We start from the raw sequence: 21,715 nt of genomic DNA, 5'->3' as shown, positions 1-21,715 counted from the left end.
ACAGGCAGCACTGAAGAAATTTAACATCAAGGTCCTTTCCAATCCTAACTATTCTATGATTCTATGATTTCTGCTTCAAGGATTTTTCATGGCAATGAGACGATGCAGTTTTAATACTTGGTCCAGGCACTGTCACTCAACCATCAATACTAAGCACTCCTAAGAGCAATGAACAGAACTCGGGCGAAATAAGTCAGCTTGGGCAGGGGACATCATGACAGCGCTTGGGTCACCACCACTGTGAGAAGAGGACCTTGCTGTCCAGCATGTGTGCTGTTTAATTGTTGAGTCTTTCAGCTGAAAACAGCACATAGTGAAGAAAAATGTGGAATAAAATGTGTCTACACTGGTATAAAAGACCCTGCTGAATCTTTTTGTTTTAAAGGAAGCAAAGACAAAACAGAAAAAGAGTAAAGAGAAATACCTAAGTAGCAACTGAAGAGGTTGATGTACATTACCATACATTTTAGGTGCTTTGTCTTCAGCAAACAGAAAATGAGCTCATGTGGTGCTTTTCACCTAGGAAAGAACACTAGTTTTCAGCAAGACAGTGGCAAAGCCACCAAATCAGGATCAACGGAGCAGTATGGGGAAGTCAGCCATGTGGTGGGGGAAGTTCGGCAAAGAGAAGTCAGCTGGCCCGAGATGGAGAGAGAAAGGAATGTTTTCCATTAACAGCATCCATTGCAACCCAGCAAAGGGCAAGGGAATGCATGAAATACAGAAAGGCCTCCAGCTCTGCAGGCATTTCTCAAGTGTGGACCTCCTGGTTTTGGACAAGAGATACATGAAACACCTCCTGAAATTAATAGAAGACTTGTAATGAGATAATATATTAGACCAAAAACTACAAGCCTTTCACTAAATGTTCACAGCCTCTAAGCTGTGATTAAATTGTTCAGTTCCTAAACTACCCCAGCAAAGGGAGTATTGACCAAACAAGCTATTTAGCGTGGCAGAGACAGAGAAAGGGCTGTTCTGCTGGGTAAGCTAATGCTGCAGTCTGCTCCTACCATCGATCCAATGTCCTTTAAATGGTGTAATTAAGCTTTGAAGTAATGGGGCAGAATGGAAAGTTAAACTCTGTGATTGCAACTTATTTGTTTCCTTGCAGTGGCTGTCAGGAAATACTTGTGTCCTGCCTTTTCGATGCAGTTTGTTTCAGTGCACTAACCTGGCCAAAATTCACTGTGTTCCGTGTGCTTCACCCTTGGAGAACTGCACAACTGGAGCCCAGGCAGCCCCTGGCACCAGGACATTTTATTCTGAGTTCCCATCATTCCCATCATTTTCTTGGAGGGCTGTGAACTGTGCAAGTTAGAGCATCGCAGGCAATCTGAATCACCACATAGCAATGATCCACACCTCCTTGTCTGAAGCACAGAGCATGGGGAGCATTTTGCACAAGCACTTTATAAAGGAGGTGGCATTGTGTGGCAAGATGTTTTATAGCTGCTTTTACAAAACCCAATTTAAACGGCAGTTCATCTTTAGAGGCAGTTTACAAATTGATGAACAGCATTTCCACCTGACACTGGGGCCCTGTAAGACACTCATACACTCTGCAGCCTCTTTCCTTTCCTCAGGGTTTCTGTGCCTTTGGCAGCAGTGACACTGCTCTGGTGCTGGAGCTGAGAATGGCACAGGTACCGATATACTGGTACATTAGTATCTCCTGGCCCATTCCAGTGCTTGCAGCACAAGGATATCACAGCTCCATCTGCCAACACCTTCTGCTTCCCATCAGTATTCTGATGCACAGGTATGCTCAACCCAAAGCACACACCTGAAGCTGCTGAAGCATTGCTACTGGCGTTTATTACTCAGCTCCTTTTTCCTTAGCAGGTAACAGCAGTGGCTCTGTGCAGTGTTGGCTCTCTGGAGAGCTTGGGTCTATTCCCAGCTTCAAACCCACTTGTTCAGCTTCAGGCAAGGACCACTCCTGTGCCTCATTTTCCTTATCTGTTAGGCTGATTGGGCTTCACCTGACTGCTGTGAAGCTTTTAACATCCACAGCTGTGAATGTGAATGACTGCTTTTGTGTTTACAGTTTATATTGCCACTTTTCTCATGCGTGAACCTGCAAGCAGAACAAAACCACTGCGTTATACATTTCATACATTGCCCTCCCATGAAAATTTCTCCTGATGTGTGTTTTTCATTTTCAAAAGGAATAAAAATGTTTGTGCTGCTGTAACATCTCTTTGAGAGGTCAAAAATGTGATCTTCAAAGTTGAGATATGGAGCAAATTATATACTTGGATTGTGATCCTTATCATTGTCCACATCTACAGAATCCTTTCTCTGCATAGGACGCAAGGGTCCACAGTCTAAGAAATGTCTTCTTAATCATACCTCACCTTTTCTTTCAGGACCAACAGACAATCATAATGCAATGATAAATTCCCTCTTTTCCAGCCCACGCCAAGTAGGATTGAGCAGTGTGTTTGGGCTGACCTCACTGTGCTGTCTTATTTGGTCAGAGAGGGGAGCAGCCCTCTGCAACAGGGCTTTGGAAAGGTCAGGAGCCACAGCAATCCATGTGCAGCCTCGCTGGGCTCGCAGCTTTTTCCACAACAGGTTTTCCTTCAACTGCTGTGGGGAACCAATCTGCCCAATGCAGGTCGCTCAGCGGTTGTAAATGCGTTCAGGATCCGTCCTTGTGTAAATGTGCTGGTGAAAAGGCCCTTGGCAGGTGGGAGAAGGGCATGCAATGGTTTGGATGTGTTGAGGGGGCAAGACGAAGGCGTGAAAGCTGTGTGGTTGGCAGTCTGAGCTGGCTGTGAGTAGCAGGACCCTCTTTTGACACCATGTCCTGCTGGGCTACCATGACCTCTTCCTGCCCCAGGCGGCCCTCAACACAAGACCCTCACCCTGGGTTCTGCTCCTTGAACCGGGCAAGCAAATCCTGCTCACCTGAGCACAGCACCAAACTGCTCTGAACTTTATCAGGCCAAGCATCCCTTACCTAGTGGGATTTAAATGCACTGTAAATCAGGCTCTGGTGTTTGCAGCCTACTGTTATCTTTGCTTTGATGAAACAGGGAAGCCTGTATTTGCTGCCTTCCAAGACCAAAAGGCAACAGGGAGATGCTAATAACCTTTGATTAGTCAAAATGTTCACAGCCTGTGTGCTGAAACATATTCATCACCCCTGGTGCAGGTTATGCTGGCAGGTAACACTGCACCCAGCTGCAGCCAGCTCCCTTCTGCTGCTATCTATCTGTGCCACAGGTCCATGAGAGTCTGGGTTTCACACAGAAATGCCTTGAAAGCACAAATGGAATCCTTTCTTCTTTTTTTTTTAGCCTACTTCAATGGTTTTAGGCCAATGTAAATCAGTGGAAAAGAACTCTTACCATTTTACAGAGCAGCATGGAAACTTCATGAAAAAGCTGTTGGAGTTGGCAGCTGAAGGAGCCAGGAATAATATTTAAACTTTCTCTTGAACTGTTTTGAGATAGACACGATGAGTAAAATCACTCTGGGCATTTCATAATAAACCGATGCTGATCGAGTTGGACCTGACCTAAGGGCAGCACGAAATGCCAGCGACTGCTTAAAAGGCAGCTTGGGGAGAGGAGGCAGCAGATGAACCCATCACAAGCCTGACTCGAGACAGGGACACAGATTCAAATAATAAGCCATCGATGAATTAGCCTTTGCTGATTTTGGTCTTCTGCCACAGCAGATGTTTGTTGACGTTAGAGAGACATTGTTCTAGCACATGCAGATACCTCCCATTTGAACACTGATGCTGATCCAATAAATGTGATGAAAATCATGAGTAATCTAACTAGCTCTGAGTTATTCCAATATAAAAACTATTGAACTGATAAGCTGTGCACAGTTAGAAGCATTGGTAGGTCTGTAATACTTTCCGTTCTATTTGATCGTTCCTTACAGCTTATTCTTTTGCCAGCCTTTTGGTTTAGAGTCTCTGTTTGACTGCTTGGTTCTCAGCCTGGGTGCAAGTCCTTACCCCCACAAAAAGGAAAAAAGCCAAACAAAATGAATTCAGCTCTTTACAGAAAAATAAGGATGCTGTGTGTTCTTGAGACAGTCCCAGCAGGAAGAGCCCATCATTAGCATCCAAGCACCAGGAAAGGCAGCCCCTTTCTTTCTCAGCACATGATCACTTTACTTTCCAGCGCTAAATTTCTTTTAGTGATTTCCCATGCAGTTATTCTCTGTCTTAGGGCATGGGGAACATGCAGTGCTCTGTATTCCCCACCCCCCCAGCAAGAGTTGCAATTAAGGTAACAGACAGTAGCTATCAAATAGGAAACAATATTTTGGATTCTCATGCAGAGGAAGAATGGGTAAAATAGGTGAAACATGAAGGCAAAAATGTTGGTACATTAACTGAAGTGTTTCCTGGTTGAAATTTGAGCTCTCCTGCACAGACTTAGCCTTTCTCAGCTGAAGGACTTGGGAGCAGATTTGAATACAAGTTGTTCCTCTCCTCTTGTGCCATATTATCTTCTGATCTGCTGCCAAAACACTCATCATTGGGACTTTTTTCTTTTGCTAGAGATTATGTTTGGTTTATTCTGCTGCTGTAATTTATCATTTCACTGGCACGTTCCCCTCTTCCTGAGCATTACGCAGGTCTCAGGCTTTGCAGTGCTGTTGTACACAGCTCCCATTGCTCCCTCCCAGCCCTGCGGGTCTGCTTCCAAACCAGGCATGTGTCCCATGCTGACTCCAAGAGCAGTGCCAGGCAGCAAATGCAGTGGGGTATTATGCTGCGACTGGGAGGGAAGAGCTGAGCCCAGGGGTCAGATTTACTGAAGATCCTGTAAATCCCTAAGGTAAGAATCCATGGAAATCAGTCTCTGCCGTGCATCTAGTTCTTAGATACAGCAACCACAAGAACATCCCTTCTGCTCTGGAAACTCAGCAAGTATCGGAGCAGAGCAGCGTTTGATTTAGTGCAGTCTTATGGTAGCCGAAATAAGACGCTCTGGAGGAAGACAAGACAATGTCTAAAATGCTGTGAACATAGTGGGTGAACATACCAGAGGGGGAGCACTTGACCTCAGCAAAAGCTGGGATTTATGCTTCACTGAAGGTGCTGGCTTTGTGTAATTCTGTGTTACAGAAGGGAGTAATTCTGTCTGTGAAGGGAGCAGACAAAGGGCTGCAGAGCTAATAGCCAGGAATGCAGATGCAGCAGCATCACCAGCAGCCGCTGAAAAGAGTTTCTCTAGGAAGAAAGAACAATTTGGGTACTTGAAAATGCACTTGCTTAATACAGAGAGCGGGGTCAGTGGGTCCCTGCACTGGCACTGAAGAGCCCCAGGTGTGATCTCACCTTCCCACCACCTGCTTTTTCATGAACCAAAATTACTGGAGGGTCACAGCACCCCATGCCTCAGCACCACAGCCAAGACATGCTCAGCATGGAAACCACCCCTGAGCCACCATTCTGGGAGCAAGACATTGCTCCTGGGATACAGAGTTGGAGAGGGGGTGTGGGATGAGGCTCATTTTAATTCCACTGACTTGCTGAAGGTCATGAGGTTTGTATCCATGTCCTGGTTTCCTTCAGTGCCCAAGAAGTCAACTTTCTAATGCAATTCCAAATCATCAAAAGATATGTGAAATAAAATACATGACTTTTCCTTTCAAAGCCTTGAAATTAAATCTAAACAGACCTCTAGCCCCAATCTCTTCTGCTAAGTAGGCATTTGTGGAATTAAGAAAAGGTTAAGTTCCCCGAAAAAGTTGTTTCAATAATGATTTTAAAAGGCAACATTCTGTGCTATATCATTGTGGGCTGTTTAAGCACAGCAGCTCTGAACAGCTTGCTTTGCTATGGCAGTGGAGAAACAGTTCTTTTGCCGTTTCCCCACATAAGCCAAGAATCTCTTCTCCCTCATCAAGAGGTCTTTGCCTTAGCATTAAACATCTTGTTTGGGAATGTCTTAAAGCAAACTGATCATCTGGTTTTGGTTTCCAAAGATTTGCCTTGTAATCTTCCAGGGCACCATTCTCTCAAGCTCTGGCCCTGTTCATCACTTAGTAAACCTACAAAGGGCTCAAATAATGGCAGCCACGTGCCCAGCGCTGCAGTCAGGGACTGAAAGTCAGGAGGTCCTCCCATGTCCACACATTATTGTGCATAAATCTTTTACAAGCTTCTCTAGCTTTTCTTGGCTTATATTTCCCTTTCCCAGAAGGCAGCCGGAAGAACACCGGGAGGCAGTCAAAGGAGTCAAGCAGCAGGAAGGTGCTGACAGCAAGGCCACTTTGAGTAAAGCATCATTCCCCAAACCTGCTACTGCTCCAGAACACATTTGTTTTCCCACCATTTATCACTCAGTAGTGCAAGAGGGGGTGAAGATCTTTTCACTGGGCTCTGGCCAGCATTTTCCAACTTTGGTTTATTTAGGAATATAATTCTTGCCATCAAGCCCTGCAGCTGATCATGGAATTTCCAACCCAAACCATACTGTGATCCTCCCCTTCCCACCAGCCCTGGCTGCCACAGAGCAGTTTGTCCCAACACTTTCAGCACCTTCTCACCAGGTTGCTGATGAGTCTTCAGCAGCCGCTGCAGATACATCTCCCTGGATCTTGGCTTCACTTACTGTCCCTCAGCAAAGACTTGCTGCTCCTCGTGCTGCTGTTTGCCACCTGTGATGCATTTATCTCTTCACTGCGCTGGATTAACTGCTGCTCCTCAAATAAACGGGTTGTAAAATAGCTCGAACAAGAGAACTATGAACGTCAATTCCAGCTCCAAGTCAACTTAGCCTTTTTACGCCTGATTTATGTATTAGCAGTGAAAATAAACAGGGAAAGAAAGAGCAATTCATAACCAGAGGAGCTGCAGAAAAAACAGCTCCAGCCACTTCATGGTACTTGCAGTGCACAAGTGAGACTGCTTGCTGGATGGTGATAAATAGATATCCATAACTCAGCCTGTAAAGAAAACTCTTCTGCCCATGATAAAGCTGAGATTCTAAGGCATTTCCCAGACCCAAATTTAATGGGACTGAAACGTACAACTAGGGGAGGGAAATCTACAATTTGTGAAAAGGGTTGGTTCAAGATTAACCAGACATTGCTACAATAATTTAGAGCACTTCTACCACTGCTGCTTCTGATTTACCTTTTTCCTTTCTTGTAATTCAGTCTTCCAAGTAATGACTTTTGCAACAAAAAGTGAGGCTATTTCATTGTGATAAACTCAAAATTAAGTGTGTTTCTAATTCAGCGTCCCATGAGAGCAAGTCCTTTTTCTACCAAACATAATAGATGTTTAATACTTGCTTCCCCACCAGAATTTCACTGAGAATTGTCAGTCAGCCTTATCTGCAAAATCAGAACACTTGAACTCGTATGACATTTGCCAGCCTTTAATTTGCAATTTAATCAGACATCTCAGCTAATTAATCATCTATGAACAAGCAGAACTGAATATATTTGTACACTAACATATGACCTAACAGTGAGGCGCTATTATTGATGTCAATGTCCCCTGGCTTTTATGTGCTGCTATGTTATTGCGGGAAAAACCTCTTCTGTATGCTGTTGAATGTGGTACCTATTGGTCCTGGATGGCCCTGGTGTTCCTACTCTTCTCTAAACAGAGAAGATGAAAGAAACAGAAGTGATTTTTAAGTCACCTTTAAAGCAGCTGCTGTGTATGCAGCTACAGCCGGTGGTTTTAGAGTCATTCTGCCACACAGGTGGGCAGAGGGGCTGTGATCTCCCATTGCACCTCCCGTTGCACAGCCCGACACGGCACATTCAGTGCCCTTTCCCAGACACAGACACACATGTGTGAGACAGGACCTGGCAGCAAGCACAGGCAGAGCTCCCTGCAGGCACCCAGCATCCACACAGCTGTGCTCAAAGCTTCCTTTTCCTTGGTAGCTGCTCTTCCAGACCAGGTTCCTGTCCCAGTTTCTCTGCTTGACACCAGTCCTGTCAGAGGCATGAGTGACAAGAATTGCTTCATCCCTCAGAGGCTTTAGCAAAGAGACTGAACGTTTTCATGGCACCATAAACAGGAGCTCATTCCCTGTTATTTGTGCATCTTCTGGGCAACTGGATGAACAAGATTCTTTGTCATCACTTATCCCATCACACCTTACCCAGATCATTTTAAATGAGGTCCCCCAATACAGTTCCAGTACCTGGAATCATCTGTTTTCTCCTCCAGTCTCATGTTCTCTGGGACTCCCAGAAATCATGTAACAGGCAAAAGGAGCTTGCTGTCATCCCCGGCCATTAAGCATAGCTAAATCTTGCATTCTTTCTTTCTCATTATTACCCTTCTGCATCATTTCTTTCCACATTCTTACCTTCTCATCCCTAACCCTACACTGCCTTTTTGCTCCCCACCCTAGGGTGTACTCGTGGGGCTGTGTGGCTCCTCCTGCAGTCGTGGCACTGCAGTACTTGCTGCCAGCCGATGCGCTGCTTCTAATTACTGCAGAACAAGAGAAAGAAAATAATGGTATTAATTAAAAATCCACTGGAAGCACAAATCAGTGGAGGTTCGGTGTGGCAGATGGTCACAGAGGCCATGCTCAAGGGTTCTTGTTCTGTAAGTAAGTATTCTTATCATAAACTTGCACGTACTAAACTGTGCTTCCTTCTCTGTATGAATATGGGGTAAGAAGCATTGCATTTTTCACTGAAGCCAGCTTTCTGCATATTGCTCAGAGCTGCTCACTAAATGGCAAAGCTATTCCTGTGGTTACCTCACAACAGGCAGCTGTTCCAGGCTCTGAGAAACCAGTCAGTTCTTTCCTGTAGAGCAGACTACGGGCCTGTATCTCCTGTATGACTGCTGGATATCACATTTATACACAGGCTTCCTTGGTCAGGACTGGGATGATGGCTGGGATGCTGATGCTCTCACAGCAGAGGCAGGTCCTGCACATGGTGAAATGCCACAGGGCACAGCCAGAGCTACAGACTCTAGAAAACAGGCTCTGACTGATGCTCCCAAAGCAGCATCTACCACCTGGAATCCACTTGCACTGATCTGCATGGCAGAGAGCACAAACCCAGCCACAGACAGCCAGGATCCACTCTGACATCTGCTTCGGGTCTGCTCCTCCTCCTGGTCAACGCAGCACAAAGGCACCCACAGCACAGCTCTCCAGTGATCCTTGTCCTGTTGGGAATGTTCCAAAGCATCAGCAGCCTCAGGACTCACACCTGATGTTCACATGAACCGTGCTGGGTGGCTCTGTCAGCGCTGCACTGTGATGAGCTGAATCCTGTTACGGTGATGAAATACTCAGGGTTTAGAGCCCATTCTTCTGCAAAGTCCAGAAGTTGATGTATTAAATTCTCCTGGCCAGCACAACCACACAACTCTGCTGGCCAAAGGATCACACTCCATGCCAGCAGTGAGCACAGCCCTGACTGTGCTGACTCTTACTGGGCACCAGTCAGAAAGTGCCAGGACAGGCTCTGGCCATCCATGACCACTTCTCAAGCCCTGCCACAGGGAGATGGTGAGTTCCAAAGGGCAGGAGGGTGCCTGGCTCCCTCACGTCACCTCACATCCACCTGAAAGCACAGGGCACAGTGGTTTGGACAAATCATTGCTGATGAGTCTGGGGTAAGATGCAGGTAGGGTTTGACGCCAGTGGTAAAAACCAAAAAGCCTCGTATGTTGGGAACTGGAACACCAGGTAATTACTTAATTGAGTCCATGATTTCCACCTTGGTACAGCTGCCTGCAGCACTCAGGCTAAAAGCAGAAGTCCATTAGTAATGTTAGCAGCGGTTTACCTCCAGAACACAGAAAAGCAGAATCCCGGAGCAGTGCAATATTTGGAAAGCTGACACAAACTCTGTGTCCATCCAGCTGCTTCAGCCACAGCCAAGGGAAGAGAAGTGCTGGGGAGAAAGGCATTGGCTGCAGGAAACAAACCAACCCTGTTTCCCCAGCCCTGCAGAGGCAGCCCCAGCCATCATCCTGGACAGCCAGAGCTCCAGGCACCGGCTCCTTCTGCCAGAAGCACTCATCCCTTCCAGACCCAGCATGCTGCTCCTCCCAGGTGGCACTGTGGCCAGCAGCATGGGGAACAGTGGTGCCAGTGTGCCTTGTGCTGGGGCCAGGTAGGAAGGTCTGACATGAATGTGCTGTCAGATCCCCCACCCGGCTGCACACAGGTTTGTGGGGTCACTGTCTCTGAAAGAAGCTCAATGGTCAGTGCATACACACTCCTGCTTCAGCTTTTTGTGCCAAGAGGCTTGTTTTCAGCAAAACACCCTGAAACCTCAGACTCAGGGATCAGAGTTGGTAACCCGAGCCTTTCTACCATGGACAGTGAGCTCACACTAGCCTAAACAGAGACACAGACCCAAAATGTCCAGAATTGAGAGATCCATGTGGGAAAACAAGGACAAACCTCAAGCAAGATTGATCATTATAAATCCAGCACAGAAGTGATTTATCCCAGTTCCCCACTGGGTGGTACTGGGCAGACCACAGCAGCAGTGTTTCTGCTGGGACACAGAGGAGGTAGAAGCCTTTGCCTGTGCAGAGGGCTCCAGCCCACATGAGTCTTTGTGGGTTTCCCACTGCAGAGCAGCAGGAAGAGATGGGCAGGGAGCACCTTATTCCCTCCCCCCTACATCAGCCAGCTGGACTCATCAAAAGTTTAAACCAGCAAGAGGCAAGCAAGTGAGCAAAGAAGTTACAAAGATATTTCAGAGGAGCGCTGCCAGAATGGGAAAGCTTGAATGAAATAATGTCTTGAGGCTGGTTTAGCTGTCAGGGCTTTAAAACTTTTCCTTGTGCTTCCCGCAAGACAACCCAACCGTAACATAATTTTCCCAGCATGTGCCAATACACATCCCTAAACCAAAAAGATGCAAATCCTGGGCTGTGCCATTGCACTTGCTTCCCATCAGCGCTTCCCTGGGGAGGCACCGACACCTCTGTGTCTGGGATGGCATGGCTGGTGCCACCCGAGGCTGCCACACCGGGACACCGGTGGGTACCACACTGCACACACCCCAGCGCCATCACTCAGAGCCCGCTTGATCCAGCTGTCAGCACTGCACATCAGTAACCTCTGGTTTAAAACAGAGATAACTGTCCCAGTTCAGTTGCCTCTGGCAGGAATAAAGCCACCCTCGCACCAGCCAGGCTGGGAGCAATAGGTTTGGACTTTGTTGTTGAGGGTTCATTTCAGAAATGCAGTGGGTCCAAAACTATGAGTAAACACCACAAGGTAATGGATGGCTGAAAGCAAGGTTTGTCCCCAAAAGGCTTATGAACAATGTATAATTTTTTACAGGAAACAATCATTTATATAATTCCTGTGAACTTCTGTTACTGCGCCAGGGGAGGAGGGAAGGCATTAGTCATGCACCAGCAGATGTTTTGACTTATGTAAGACTTTTTTTTCAGTTTCTTTTTCTTAAAAAAAGCTGCATTTCACCCTGGAGGCTTCTTGAGAGCCTCCTTGCACTTGGTCATTTCAGTGGTGAGGCAGCCAGGAGGTCTCAGGATTGCAGAGAAAGCTGCTAAGCTGGGGCTCTGCTCCTGCAAGGAATAATTCAGATTCCTCTGCTGGGTAGCACAGTGAGCTGCTACGGAGGGAAGATACAGAGCTTTCAAATCACAGCCAGGGAATGCAAACCTGTGTGTCAATGGCTGAGCACACTCTGCTCCAGGTACTGACATGAGCCTCTCCCCTTCAAGGCACGCTATGTGGATGAGCCAGTGGCTGCAGTGGTTTGGGCTCAGGAGGTGAGGGACATGTTCAGAGGTACACAGCACCCCAAAGGGGCTCCCACGGCGTGCACCAGCTACACTGCACAAAACAGGTTCATGTTTCACAGTGCTGAGGACAGCGAAGTGGAGGTGATGTCCACAGGGGCACACATCAGCATATCTCTGCTGACAGCACAGGACCACCCCAGCACACCGAGCCACTGCCTGCTGGGATGTGCGCATGTTCCAATGTGAAATAGCAATCCCTGCCTCCACGTCCCTGCTGCCATTTTCTCTCTTGTGGCTCATTCACCTGCATTTAGCACTGTGTCCTGACCCTGATCACCACCTCAGTCTCAACACAGTGTGTGCTGAAACACACACGCTGACCAACAGCCCACACTCTCTTCCCTTTCCCTCCCTTCAGCTCCTCCAGCATCAGTGAGCATCCAGGAGGTCCATGCCCATCACTGGCTGCCTTCTACATGGAGGCACAGCTGGAGGCGTTCCTCTGTGGCTCCTGCAGGCAGCCTGGGCCAAACACTAGCTACCTCAGCCCAGATCCAGCTCACACTTCCCATACAAAAACACTCCAGAGAAACTCTGGAGAAGCACCAAGACAAAGTCTCCTCCTGGGACAGGCTACTGCTGTCCCAAGAGCCCAATACACTCTTCTTTACAAGCTCCAAGGAGCACCCAAAAGCCAATAACAAACTAGATGATGTCTATCCTGTTAGTTAGTTAAGCTCTGCAAGCGTTTTGTTTCAGCAGTACCACTCGCCCCAGCAGGGCTCTGTGCAGGCTCAGCCACCGGCCCACCCTGGAGGTGCTCATGCGCTCCATTGTTTGGTTCCTGCCTTTGAGCATCTCCACAGTAGCAATGTGGCTGCCACATTCCCTTGTGAGCTCCAGCTCCACGCCAGGGCCCTGGTGGCTTCAGCACTTGCCTAGTCATGATTAAAAATGTAATCTTTTAAAAGGCTTTTAGGAAGGGGATGAAAAACTGGATGTGACAACAGTTTGAAGACAGAAATTCATCACGAATTTCGTCAGTCTTCACCAGCAGCACGTCAGGGGATGGTTAAAGCTGCTCTGTCAAGAGCATTTATTGCTTGCTGGCCAAGACAGATCAGTGTGGGAACTGGACATGCTTGCTTTGAGCCAGTGTGTGAAGGCTTGGGCTGGTGGCCAGCATCAGTGACACCCCTTCACCACAGAGCATCTCAGGTAGCACTGGGCTGCAGAGCTGCATCCTGTCACAGTTGTGAGGACTGCACGAGTTCTCTGCAAGAGCAGCCAAAGTTTCTGTGCCAAGCTCTTAATGTGCAGCTCAGCTTGTCTAATCTTCAAAATACCCCAGGCGGTTCCTTACCTTCATTAAGGTATTTATCTTTGTTAAATAGAACTGGACATATTTGCATGTCCACCAAGACGTGTCCTATTCATACCCATGGCCACTCAGAGTGGAATTAGGAGCTGTCAAGAAGGTGTCTGGCCTTTGAATGCTGACAACAGGCATTATTAGATTTAAAGGGCTGGGATCAGCTTTGCTCCAGTGCTGGAGCTTCATTTCCAAGACACAAATCTCCAGTGTTTGTGCAGCATCAAGAACTCCCAGCCTAAGACTCTGAGGGAAGGAGCGTCTATGGTACAGAGCAGCACCCATTTACCTGCAACGCTTACTAGACACGAGATACGTTTAAAATTCATTAAATTCCACCTCCTGCACTTGGCTCTCAAGAAACACTTAAACCAAAACGCTCCAACAGCTGGTGCCTTCCACCTAGCTGACAAGTGAAGTGATCCTGAAGCGCACCAGGAACACAGCGCTGTTTTTCAGCCGAGATGCAAGCATAAAAAGGTTTCCAACTCCACACGGCTCTGCAGTATTTACAGAAGATGGATAATGCTGCAATCCCTAAGGCCTGCTAAAATCTGGTTTCCAATGTTTCTATCAAGAGCGAGCCTGTAGGTGTTTATTAAGGAAATAAAGTTAACCAAAGTTGAAGAACTATTCTGATTTTTCCCTCTGCTACAGCAGCCAGCCTAGGCAGAGGGTACAAAACAGCTTCCCCAATGGAGCTGCAGCTCTGGGGAGATGTGGGATGTTGTTCTGATTACATGCTGGAGAAGGAAGACATTCAAAGCAAATATTACAATTAAAACTAAACCATGAAGGTGCTGAAACGGAGCACACACCGCAGTGGTGCTACCTGGCGCCGGTTTCCCCGTGTTCAGTGGCTGTCTCCAGGCAGACCAGCGCCACTTTACTTTGTAAAAATGCTTTGCCAGTTTCAAGAATCAATCTCATCTGGCAAATCCTTTCTCCTTTCCACAGGAAATTAAACATATGCTCACAGGGAAAGTTTCCAACTCACTGTCACCGAAATCCGGGAAATAAACTCTTTAACCAGAATGACAGGTTAGAAACCAACATTACTTTATTATAGTACATGGGGGACCGTTCCACCTATCGTGCACTGAGAAGACACAGCTTACTGCTGATGTATCTTCGTTATATACATACTCATTATAATTCGGTCTAATTTACAACCCTGAGAGGCTCCTTGTGTTGTTTTGTTTTGCAGCCATTTACCTGTTTCTCAGGCTTTATCAACAGGAGGAACCTACATTGGTTTGAGAGAAGATACCTGGTTCTCTTTGTTCCATGCCCTCCTTATCTCCATATCCTCTATACACAGTTAAATTCTAGTTTAAGAATCAATGTAGCCCTGCCTATGTCTAAGTCTCTATATTCAGTGAAACACTAATTTAATTTGATATCAATTATACAGTGAAATACTAATTTAACTCAGCATCAACACATGTGCATCCATTCAGGAAAATCTCCGCCCTGCAACTGGGGCTGTGTTTGCTCTGCCTTACAGCAGCAAGTCCCTGGGAGGCTGTAGCTATTGGGCATTCCTGGACACCATGGATAGAGGGTATCAGGGAGGAAAAAATGCACCAAGTAGCCCAAGGCAAATGAAGTCCAGATACAAGTGATGATGGCAGAATTAATATAGACCCTTAGCAAGTAACATATACCCTTAGTGACATAGCCAATGCAATGCAGCATCTGTCAACTGCAAGCAAGACAGGGTAGCTCCAAGCAGCTCGGAGCACAGACCTGTAGCTCAGTGCTGCCCAAAGAGACCCACAGTTGTGCCCAAGCTGCAGGCAGCAACAGGGTCTGTAAAATCCCCCCAAAGTGGGATGCCCAGGGTGAGCCACCTTTCCCCCGGATGGCCACAGACCATCCCACGGGGCCCTGGCTCTCACCAGGAGGGGATGCTCCTCTCTCCAAGGGATGGACAGCCATCCCAGATCCCATACTGCCTCCTCAGTGCGACCCGTGGCTGTGTGCAGATCTCTGCTGTCACCAGCAGCACCAACACAGCCATTTCTAGGGCAGTCAGACCCATGGGCAGTACAGTAGTGTTTGTGTAGGGGACAGGATGGCCACACATAGTCCATGCCAAGAGCTTGCTGCAGGCTTTGGGCACACCACAGCAAGTGCTCAGTTTTTGTTCTAAACATGGATGGAAAATCTTTACCTCATTTGCTAAAAGCACTTTAATGTCTTTACACAGGGGAAAAGAAAATAAAATGTATTACTAATTTGAGTTATTTAATTCAGTCAGCAAGACTGAAAGCACTCTCTGCACTTCAAGCCCGGGTTCAAAGCATTAATCACTCAAAATTCTGCCACCGTTTCCTTTACATTTAATTTCTATGTCACTTTTTCATTCATTAGCTATGAGCGTGACAAGTGACAGACTGCCCTTAGGTGCACCTTTAGAGCACATACAGTGAATGGTTGTTGGATCCATCTAAGTACTGAATTATTGGAGCCATCTAAATAAAAGGCAGATTACCCTCAGAGCATTTCTTGACAATTAATTACCCAAAAGATGACTGGAGAATGCCAAGGTTTCACTTCAGCACTTTGTAGCAGTCTCACATTAAACTCTCAGGTCCCTGGTAGGGCTCAGACACAAAGCCACGGCACCCAGCACTAGTATAACCTTTTCAGAAGCATTTGCAGTGTTAAAAATAAGTGCTGTGCTACTTCCCTTCCCCAGTGAGGAGCAGGGCCGGTCAGCGCAGTGCTTTCCACCCAGACATCTTTGTCATCTTCTGCGTTTGCGATTAAACAGTATTTCATTAGAAAAACTATCTGCCCTCAGCCCTTAAAGAGGCAGGACAGGGGAAGGATGGAGCGCCTTCACCTCTCACTGTGAGATGGGGCTGCGGTGCCATCCGGATCCCTGTCTTGTGCATCGCAGCAGCATTCCCCATGGAGCATCTCTCAGCGACAGCCAAGCCTGGCTCCTGCAGTGCCCCGGCAGCATTCCGAGCTGTAAGCCATGGAGATGGACATGTTCAAGCCCAGAGTGGTTCCAGAAGGGGAAAAAGAGATTTTTATCTTGGTTTTCCCAAAGCAAGACTGGCTCAGAGACACCGGCAGGAGCAGCCCTGGGGGTTATTACAGACCCAGTGGGCAGAGGGCAGTCACAGCCCGCCCCATCCAAAGACTTCAAATAGCAGGGAAGACACCAAGATTTGGCTTTTGAGGGGCAGCTGCGGATGCTGCGAGCTCCTGCTCCGCTGCACACCTGAGTGCTTCAAAGGCAAGGTATTATCCACATCCCCTTGCAAATTGCTCTCATGCTATTATTGTTAATTCAGTGTGGTGAGCACTGGTTTGTAGCCTGATATCTGGTAATTTGCCTCCTAGGCTAAAACACACTGTATTGGAGAGTGCTAGAGGCTACGCTGGGCACATCTCGGCTGTGGCAGGTCCCACTGGCTCCAGGCAGCCCCTCCCAACACCAAGCCCAGGCCTTGCTGCAAAAGGGGCCTGGGAGTCACAGATTAGGATGGTGGGGAATGAATGCTAGAAGCAAAAGAAAGCAAACAGCGTCAATTGCAGGAAGAACTGGAAAAAGGTAAAAGCCCATGTTCCTGGGCACAAATTCTTCTGCATTTACTGTGTAACTGAAGTCTCCTGTTCCTTTCATCATACCTATAAAAAACTCTGTTCTTTACCATGGATGATTCGATCATAAAAGGTAAGAACATAATAATGGGGCAGGCATAAATGAAAGTAAAATGGGAGAAGAGAACCGAGCACAAGACAACCTGGCTGCCCTGCCTGTCCCACAGCCTGGCAGGCTTTGTAACCCTCCTGTTCTTCCCAGCCTGCCTGGGAGAACCCAGTGCCTTAAAACCAGTAATGATGCACTCATACTCATTACATGTAAATGTAATTAGGACCATTAAGACCTCATTCCTTGACAATATTGTACTGAATGTGCAGGTGGCTCCACTCCCAGCCACTCACTTGGCACTGGGGGTTTGTGCAGCCCCCACTGGGTATGAAGCTCTGGAGGCTCAGAGGTCCCTGTTCTACTGCAGCAGGGGGGAGTCAAGCTTTAAGAGCAGTACCACCAGCAAGTAGTGAATTTATGTCTCTGTTTCCACACCTACTCACATATCCAACTGCTTGCTTGCATGTCAGTTGGTCTGACAGAAGATACGTGTCTTCTGACACCATTGGGTGCACCTATGTCCCAAGACCCTTTCAGCACAACCAGGAGTTGTTGTTGTCCCATCCCGGACACAACAGACTGCAAGTCAGGCAGCTGCTCTGCAGTCTGGGCTTTGGAACCATGAAATCTGCACATAAAACCACACGCCGAAACCTCTAACACCTTGTATCTGTCAATCACAGGATGCCTCATGACAAGGAGAAATGCCCCTTGGCACCTGCACAATGCTGCTGTGCTCTGCCAGCAAGTGGGATGATAACACTGGACCCTCCACTGGCCCTTGACCCAGCAGCATGTGCACCACGTCCATGTGCAACACTTTGTTAGCCTCAGATAGAAACGCCTTCATTCATCCCGCTTTTTGTCACCTCAGGCAAGTCTATTTTATCTTGGGAAAAATCGGTTCTTTACAAGGATGGACCATTTATTGAAAAGAAGAAAACAAAAGAGTCCTCGAGGAGGAGCTGCTTTCCCAGTCAATACTGTCTGAAAAACAAATGGGTCCTGCTGCAAATCAAAGGCGCTGCCACATGTGCTCCATGAAATATTGCATTTGTTCCTGCTCAGCCAAGCAACAATCCCTGGCCCCTCTTCACATTATTGCTCAAAAGTAACGTTGTCATCAAATATCCTATGATAGAAGCACCACAGCAGAGATGACATGCTCTGATGTGTGCTTCACAGAAACAGGCTGCTACAGTGAGAGCAACCTATGTAAGAAAGAAAAAATACATTAAGTTCCCCCTTAGATTGGAGATCAACTTCATCCCTCCATTGACACTATCATTTGAGTTAGTTCCACTGAAAATACATCATACTTCTAATCTTAAGGACAAGTACAGCGAGTTTCAGCTGTCGTAAGTGTCCTGCACAAGATTTAGAGTTGAGCTTGAGAACAGCCTATTTAGAAATCGTTTTTTTTGCTATCATGCTTTTCAGTTCTTTGCTGATTTTCCCTTCTAATAAAAAACCCAATTCTCACTGAGAAAAAAAGTCCTGGAGAAAGCTTAGTTCTTGTGTAATGCAGTAACTGTCCCTGGCATCCAGACAAAAGCACACAGCAAAATACTCGGAAATAGCCCAAATAGGTATTTGTTTTAAACCACAATTATTTTGTACGTAAAAGCTCAGGCAGTGTGTACAAGGCATCGCCCTGCTCCTGGGCACAGCAGCAGAGCCCCTCCAGCACGGTGCTTGCACACATCCCAGCCCTCATGGACCCAAAGCCAAGATGTGGCCGGCTGCTCCTAAAGCTCACCAGTGCCATGGGGAGCGCTGGGTCTGAACAGTGGTCTCAGGGGAGACACTGGTCCCTGCACATGCAGGTCATCATGTAATTAACTCTCCTTGCACTTGCAGATTCACAAGGCAGCACTCAGGTGGACCTGGCAGATAATTACAGCACAATGCATGGGTCATAAATGTACATTTTAATGTCCTTTTTGGTAAGCAGGGAGGTAGTAAACCAAGATAAAGGCACAATGGGACTCTAAATACCAAGAGTCAATTGGTATTTAACACCCAAATGGTGAGCTTGCCTCCAGTTTCCTCCCCCTTTACAGAAATATTGATGAATAATATCTTAGCACTTTTGTACAGATGTCAGTAATGGGAACCTTTGAATGGCTCTACAATACAGTGCAGACAAAAGTACCCATCTTTCAGAAACCAATTTTAACTTCACCTCCCCAGCCTGCGCCCAGGGCACCACAGGCATCTTCGAGCCGTGGGCTCCTCCTGGCCCAAATCCCACTTTGTTCTAACGGGTTTCACTTCCATGTTGTGGGGAGCAGCTCTGTTCAGTAATTGCTCTGATACACCAGACTGGGAAGTACTTACATGTATTCGTGTGTATTTCTAGCTTTAGAGGGAAGTCATCACGTATGTTTGAGTGCAGCAGTGTGGAAAGTTATTTAAATGCAAATGCTACATTAGGCCCATGGAAATTAATGCACTCGATTGTTTATACTTGAAGTTAATGATTATTAATGATTATTAACTTCAGGTTCCCACTTCAGCCAGGGAACCAGCCCTGTTGGGAGAAACGACTGGGGTCTTAACTATCAGCTGAGCAGAAAGATGCTCAGGTAGAGCCATGGGGCATCTCAAGATCCCCATCCAGGAGAGAGCCTGTTCCTCAGCGGAGCAGCGCGTCACCCACGGAGCACACAGCATCACACGGGTACAACCAAGGAGGCTGACTGCAGGTGCGCTGCACAGAGCCGTCACGCTCAGGAGCATCACACACCCGCCAACCGCTGGTATTTAATCACTGACTTTTCCCGGCCGCAGACCTCTCCGTAGCCGTCCCCTCCTGCAGCCGGAGCCTCAAGGAACCCCTGGAGCACCCCTGTTCATCCCGGCCCACCGCGGCTCGGAGCGGGGCAGCGGTGCCGCCGGACACGGGCTGCGGGCACTGCCGGCCTCTAGCCAGGTACGCGGTCGGCGGGCGCCCTCTGCTGGTAAGAGCGGCTCCGCTCCCGGAGCTGCCGCTGCTCAGCGTGTGTGGAACTGGCGTCAGCCGGGCTGGGAGAGACCTCGATGGTCATCAGGTCCAACCCTGAATCCCGCACTGCCAAGGCCGCCACTGAAGGAGCTCATATATAGGGGTTTTGAACACTTCCAGGGGTGGCGGCTCCACCACTGCCCTGTTCCAATGCCTGACTACCGTTTTGGTGAGGAAATTTCTCCTAATATCCAATCTGAAGCTCCCCTGGTGCAGCTTGAGGCTGTTACCTCTTGTCCTATTGCTACTTAGGGATGTGCCTCAACACGAGCTTGACCCTCACAAGAGCCCAGCCACAGCCCACGGACCCATCAAAGCCCTATGGGGTTTATTTCCTAGGAAGGTGCCCAGGAGCCTCCCTCAGCTCAGGATGTCTGGCAGTGAGCACCAGGCTGGGCCAGCACTGGACCCAGGTGCTTACCATTGCTCTGGATGCCTGGGGAGCTGGGGCATGGTGGTGAGCAGCTCCAGAGCAGAGGACCCTAGTCAGCCCTGCACTCACCTTCCTGGGCTGCGCCCAAAGCTGCCAGAAAGGCCACGCAGGCAACTGCCTTCAGGAGATGGAGCTCCAGCAGCACCTGCCCCTGAGCCCACTCCCTGTTAAGGGCCCACACAAACCACTGCTAAACCAGTGCCAGCTGCTCCTACAGCTGCCATGCATCAGGAAGAAATCAGGGAGGTCCATTCTCCTCTGCACTGCCAGGACTGGGAGGAAAGTGAAGTGAAAAACAATAGAAAGAAACATAATACAGGCTCTGAACAAGCCACCAGCCGCAGCCTTTTGTCAGCTCAGGTGTGAAGTGCACTCTGACTTCGCTGGGGTTGCTTATTTAGATGTGGAGCATTTTATCCACTCAGTAGCTAGAAGCATTGCCCAGAGTCCCAGCATTCCCAGGGCAGGAGACAGCATTTGTTAGTGCACAGGGCAGGGAAGGGTGCTCCAGCCCCAGAGCAATGCTTTGCACTTCTACAGTCTGCAACGGGAACCCTGGAGGGGCTATGGGGAGGGACAGGGATGACGGTCCCCTATGTCCCCAGGCACCCCATTGTCTGCTTTGGGGTGACTCCTCCCCACCCTGCAGTGAGAGGGTCTCCTTCTCACTGAGATCACTGATGATGGCTGAAACTGAATGTGTGCAGCACCGTGCAAGGCAGAGTGGCAATCAATCAGGAAGAATTATAACAAGGACTGAATTAAGAAGGTACCCAGATGGGATGAAATTAAATATTAATAGCCACTCATCACTCAAGTCATCTCCCCTCGGCAGCATGCTTGGCTGAGGCCACACGAGCCATATGCGCACTGCAATCCACTGGCTGTCTGAATGGCTCCCAGCTCTCCAGGTCCTGGTGTAGCACTGTCACAGCCAAATGCTCCTCACAACAGCATGGGGCTGAGGCATTGCACCCAGGACTGCTCAGTGGGAAACACCTAGGGGCCAACACTGGCTTCTAACACCATGCCAGCAGCCCTGGGTAACTCATTCTCCCATGGGCTGCAGCTGCAGCTTTGGAACTCCAAACCAGCCTTAATGAATGTAAGTTCATAAAGCTGCCTGCACCTCAGCACAGGTACTGAGCCCCAACCTTAAACATGCCCAATGCCCATTCAATAGATATCCCAGTTCTGGCACTAAAAGCCTTGCTGTCAGGAGAAGAAATGATAAATAGCTTAACATGACCCTGTATTAGTTAGGAGTCCTGGGCAACAGGGAGTTTTAACTGGAAATCAATCATCAATTTACTGATAATGCTGACATTTACTCTCAGACCAAGGCTTCATTTGGCTCATTAAGTACCAGCATCACTGTGGGGGCCTTCTCAACTCGAGTTGGTCCCAGAGGAAGAACAATCTGGACGCAGGGCAGACCTTTGATGAAACCAGCAGTGCGTGTGCATTAGGAAACGGTTTAATTAAGTTGCTTTATCTGGTAATAAATCTCATGGGTTAAA

At 47.9% G+C, this 21,715-nt stretch overlaps 2 long non-coding RNA genes across 2 annotated transcripts; both read right to left on the bottom strand.

Annotated features, from left to right (window-relative positions):
• Window positions 1-1,791: 1,791 nt before the first annotated feature.
• LOC134159555 (uncharacterized) lies at window positions 1,792-3,914 on the bottom strand. Its single transcript, XR_009963180.1, has 2 exons — window positions 2,917-3,914; window positions 1,792-2,080 (listed from the first exon to the last, which is right to left on the bottom strand). It is a non-coding gene; the product is annotated as an uncharacterized LOC134159555 (long non-coding RNA).
• A 3,255-nt stretch (window positions 3,915-7,169) lies between these two features.
• On the bottom strand, window positions 7,170-20,682 carry LOC134159554 (uncharacterized). The gene is made up of 3 exons (XR_009963179.1): window positions 20,184-20,682; window positions 8,319-8,446; window positions 7,170-7,938 (listed from the first exon to the last, which is right to left on the bottom strand). It is a non-coding gene; the product is annotated as an uncharacterized LOC134159554 (long non-coding RNA).
• Between the last annotated feature and the right edge of the window lie 1,033 nt (window positions 20,683-21,715).

Source organism: Pezoporus occidentalis, unplaced genomic scaffold (genome assembly GCF_034315485.1).
Source record: "Pezoporus occidentalis ecotype Australia unplaced genomic scaffold, CSIRO_AGI_Poc_V1 ctg149, whole genome shotgun sequence".
Classification (NCBI taxonomy): domain Eukaryota; kingdom Metazoa; phylum Chordata; class Aves; order Psittaciformes; family Psittacidae; genus Pezoporus; species Pezoporus occidentalis.
This window is presented reverse-complemented; position numbering and strand designations above follow the sequence as displayed.